At 40.8% G+C, this 5,495-nt stretch overlaps 1 pseudogene; it reads left to right on the top strand.

Moving 5' to 3' along the window:
- The first annotated feature begins 3,210 nt into the window (after window positions 1-3,210).
- On the top strand, window positions 3,211-4,257 carry LOC120322614 (annotated as a pseudogene).
- Window positions 4,258-5,495: the final 1,238 nt, after the last annotated feature.

Here is a 5,495-nt window from a genome sequence, read left to right as displayed (position 1 = left end):
CTTACTCAGCCATTTATCATCCTAGCCTTTTCAGCTCTAGAATTGATATTATTCTATATCGCGTTTGAAGCCACCCTAATCCCCACCCTAATTCTAATTACACGATGAGGCAGCCAACCAGAACGTTTAAGTGCTGGAATTTACCTCTTATTTTATACACTAATTAGTTCTCTTCCCCCACTAGTTGCCATCTTATATCTTCACACTCAAACAGGAACCATACATATTACCCTAATAAAACTTTCACACCCCTCTCTTACAGATTCTTGAACAGGCCTCATATCAAGCCTAGCCCTACTCCTCGCTTTCATAGTAAAAGCTCCTCTTTATGGACTTCACCTATGACTCCCAAAAGCCCATGTAGAAGCACCAATCGCAGGATCTATACTTCTAGCTGCACTCCTCCTCAAACTTGGAGGTTATGGTATTATACGTGTTTCAATAATCACAAATTCCCTTCTAGACTACCTTCACTACCCCTTCTTAACCTTAGCCCTATGAGGAGCATTAATAACAAGTTCTATCTGCCTGCGCCAAATCGATCTTAAATCACTAATTGCCTACTCCTCAGTAAGCCACATAGGCTTAGTCATTGCTGCAACAATAATCCAAACCCCCTGATCCTTTTCAGGAGCCATAATCCTGATAATTTCACATGGACTTACCTCTTCCATACTATTTTGCCTAGCTAATACAAATTATGAACGCATACATAGCCGCACTCTCCTCCTAACACGAGGCCTACAACCCCTCTTACCTCTCACAGGAATCTGATGGCTTCTAGCCAACCTAACTAATAGGGCCCTTCCTCCAACCACCAATCTAATAGCTGAATTAACTATCATAATTGCTCTCTTCAACTGATCTACCTTTACCATTATCCTGACCGGAGCCGCAACCTTATGGACTGCAGCCTATACCCTCTACATACTCCTTATAACCCAACGAGGACCAACTCCAACTTACATTACTACCACCCAAAACTCGAATACACGAGAACATCTTCTTATAACACGTCACATCCTACCCTCCCTCCTCCTTATTTTAAAACCAGAGCTAATCTCAGGAATCCCCACATGCAAGCATAGTTTTAAACCAAACATTAGACTGTGATCCTAAAAATAGAAGTTAAACTCTTCTTGCCTGCCGAGGGGAGGTCTAACCAACAAGAACTGCTAACTCTTGCATCTGAGCTTAAGACCTCAGCCCCCTTACTTTTAAAGGATAATAGCAATCCACTGGTCTTAGGAGCCATTTATCGTGGTGCAAATCCAAGTAAAAGTAATGGACCTCCCATTAATTCTTAATACATCCATATTCCTAACCTTAACCATTCTTTTTACCCCTATTCTACTCCCCCTTCTATCTAAAAACTACCGGAACTCCCCATCTACTATTATACATACTGTTAAAACTTCCTTTATAATCAGTTTAATTCCTATAATCCTTTCCATCTATTCTAACATGGAAAACACTACTTTCTATTGAGAATGAAAATTCATTACAAACTTTAAAATTCCCCTTACCCTTAAAATAGATCAATACTCCTTAATATTTTTCCCCATTGCACTATTCGTAACATGAGCTATTCTACAATTTGCAACATGATACATAGCTTCAGAACCTTACACCACAAAATTCTCTCTTTACCTCCTAATCTTTCTTATCGCTATACTCATCCTAAGCATCGCTAACAACCTATTTCTTCTATTTATCGGCTGAGAAGGAGTTGGAATTATATCCTTCCTCCTAATTGGATGATGACATGGCCGAGCAGAAGCCAATACCGCTGCACTTCAAGCCGTACTTTATAACCGTATTGCAGACATTGGATTAATTCTCTCCATAGCATGACTAGCATCTTCTACTAATACCTGAGAGATTCAGCAATCATTCTCCTTAAATCAAACACCCCTTCTCCCGCTCATAGGGCTTATTCTAGCAGCTACAGGAAAATCTGCCCAATTTGGCCTCCACCCGTGGCTCCCAGCCGCTATAGAAGGACCAACTCCTGTATCTGCCCTACTTCATTCCAGCACAATAGTAGTCGCCGGAATCTTCCTTCTTATTCGCACTCACCACATATTATGTAGCAATCAAATCGCCTTAACTATGTGCCTTTTTATGGGTGCCTTATCCACATTATTTGCCGCTACATGCGCTCTTACCCAAAACGACATCAAAAAAATTATTGCTTTCTCTACATCCAGCCAATTAGGTCTAATAATAGTTACTATTGGCCGAAACCTACCTCAACTGGCCTTCTTACACATCTCCACCCATGCCTTCTTCAAAGCCATACTCTTCCTCTGCTCCGGGTCTATCATCCATAGTCTTAATGGTGAACAGGATATTCGAAAAATAGGAGGACTTCAGAATTTACTTCCCACAACTACCTCATGCCTTACAATCGGAAATCTAGCTCTCATAGGAACACCATTCCTAGCAGGGTTCTACTCAAAAGACCTTATTATTGAAAACCTCAACACTTCATACCTACACACTTGGGCACTCCTTCTAACCCTCGTAGCTACATCCTTTACCGCAACATATAGCCTACGTATAACCCTACTAGTACAAACTGATTACACCCGGGTCCTTCCCATTACCCCCATCCATGAAAACAATCCAGCAGTTACAAACCCAATCACCCGTCTTGCTCTTGGAAGTATCACAGCTGGATTATTAATCACCTCTTACATCTCCCCTGTAAAAACCCCGCCCATGACCATACCACTGACCTCAAAAACCGCAGCCATTATTGTCACAATATTAGGTATTATCCTAGCCCTAGAACTATCAAAACTCACACATACCTTCACCACCCCTAAGCAAAATATGACTATAAACTTCGCAAACACCCTAGGGTATTTTAACCCAATCATACATCGCCTTAGCTCCTCTAAGCTACTAAGCAACGGCCAAAACATTGCATCCCACTTAATTGACTTATCCTGATATAAGAAAATAGGCCCAGAGGGACTGGCAACCCTTCAACTCAAAACATCCAAAATCCTAACTATTTTCCACTCTTGACTAATCAAAACCTATTTAGGATCCTTCGCCCTATCTATCTTAATTATAATTCTATTTACACAGAACTAAGAATTAATGGCCCCTAATTTACGAAAACATCATCCTCTTCTAAAAATAATCAATAACTCCCTAATTGACCTCCCAACACCATCAAACATTTCCGCCTGATGAAACTTTGGATCTCTTCTAGGTATGTGCCTAATAATCCAAATCATCACCGGCCTCTTATTAGCAATACACTACACCGCAGACATCACCCTAGCATTTACATCCGTTGCCCATACATGCCGAAACGTTCAATTCGGCTGACTCATCCGTAACCTTCACGCAAACGGTGCTTCCTTCTTCTTCATATGCAGTTACCTCCACATTGGACGAGGATTCTACTATGGTTCCTACTTATATAAAGAAACCTGAAACACAGGAATTATTCTTCTGCTTACTTTAATAGCAACTGCCTTTGTAGGGTATGTCCTTCCATGAGGCCAAATATCATTCTGAGGTGCCACAGTAATTACTAACCGATTCTCAGCTATCCCTTACATTGGCCAAACACTTGTAGAATGGGCTTGAGGTGGATTTTCAGTTGACAATCCTACACTCACCCGATTCTTTGCTCTTCACTTCCTCCTCCCATTCTTAATTGCAGGCCTCACCTTCATTCATCTAACTTTTTTACACGAAACAGGCTCAAACAACCCCCTAGGCATCCATTCAGATTGTGATAAAATCCCATTCCACCCCTACTTCTCAGTAAAAGATATTCTAGGCCTTTTATTCCTTCTCATCCCACTAATAACACTTGCTATATTCTCCCCGAACCTTTTAGGAGACCCAGAAAATTTTACTCCTGCAAATCCATTAGTTACACCTCCTCATATTAAACCCGAATGATATTTCCTATTTGCATATGCTATTCTACGATCAATCCCCAACAAACTAGGAGGAGTCCTAGCCCTCGCTGCCTCCGTCCTAATTCTATTTTTACCCCCATTTCTCCACATGTCAAAACAACGAACAATAACCTTCCGACCTCTTTCTCAACTCCTATTTTGAATCTTAGTGACAAACCTCCTAATCCTCACATGAATTGGTAGTCAACCGGTTGAACATCCATTTATCATAATTGGACAACTTGCCTCAGCTACTTACTTCACAATTATTCTTATTCTATTCCCCATTACCAGTCTCCTAGAAAATAAGATACTTAACCTCTAACTACTCTAATAGTCTATAAAAAACATTGGTCTTGTAAACCAAAGATTGAAGGTCACCCCCTTCTTAGAGTTTTCTAAAAATATTCAAGCCCCCCAACTTTCTAATCAATACGACCATCAAGGGGAGGGGCCCCCCCCTCCCCCCCATACCCTATGGTATGTACTACTTTGCATTACATTCTCCACCACATTAGACATAACATCCATGGAGGAAAATCGGGTACACCATTATTGCAAAACCAACCAAATTTTCATGCTTTCTCCCATACAACCCAAACCAAGACATAAACATACCTAGGCACATTTCTACTTAACCCCATACCATGTCATGTTCTAGGAATAATTCCGCTAAACTAACTAAAACCTAAACTCGTTAATTTTCGCATAAATTCCTTTACAATACGAGGAACGTCACAGGACCTAGAATCCACCGTTCAGGACCCCTCACCACTTAACCTTGCTCTACGCGCTGACCAAGAAGTGCTGGGTTATTTATTAATCGTACCCCTCACGAGAAACCAGCAACCCGGCGATAGTAATGTTTATCATGTCCAGCTTCAGGTGTATTCTTTCTTCTGCCCCTAAAAACCCGCTCTCATAACTTGCTCTTTGTCGCCTCTGGTTCCTCGGTCAGGGCCATAACTTGCTTAGTTTTCCTAAACTTGCGCTCCGTTACTAATGGTTGGGGATGCTTGGCCAACTCGGACCTCGTGATCGCGGCATTTTCTCTTTTCTAAACTTTTGGTTTTTTTTTTTGGGGTAGATCTCAATAAGCCCTTCAGAGTGCTCCGCCAGTGGGCTACCATATATGGTGGACGTGTGCGCCTTATGGTCGGCGAGCGGTTTTCTCACTTTCGCGTGTAAATTAATGATATGGTATGCAGGATTCTACTCGGTCTCATGCTGTTGCACTGATTCACCGTCAGGCGCTATTGGCTTGGCTCTTCAATTACGTCTCTCATCAAGTTGCAGTTTAATTAATGCACGCAAGACATGATTTTTCTCATTTTTTCTTGTCAATGTTGCAAAAAAATCACAAAAATTTTGTCATTTTTGCAATGATCTAGGGACCTTTCCGCTTTTCATCATTAATTTTTGTTTTAAAAATTTTTTACAAAAATTTTAAATTTTACAAACATTCCATTCCCCTAATTTACCAATTAACTAAGTTTGCATCATCAATTCTTTAAAATTTTTTATCCAACTAAACTCACCCCACTATTTTCCTTTCATCATTCGTTT

The sequence above is a fragment of the Pipra filicauda genome, unplaced genomic scaffold (assembly GCF_003945595.2).
Source record: "Pipra filicauda isolate LSUMZ 115617 unplaced genomic scaffold, ASM394559v2 scaffold1375_size31252_pilon, whole genome shotgun sequence".
Lineage (NCBI taxonomy): Eukaryota > Metazoa > Chordata > Aves > Passeriformes > Pipridae > Pipra > Pipra filicauda.
This window is presented reverse-complemented; position numbering and strand designations above follow the sequence as displayed.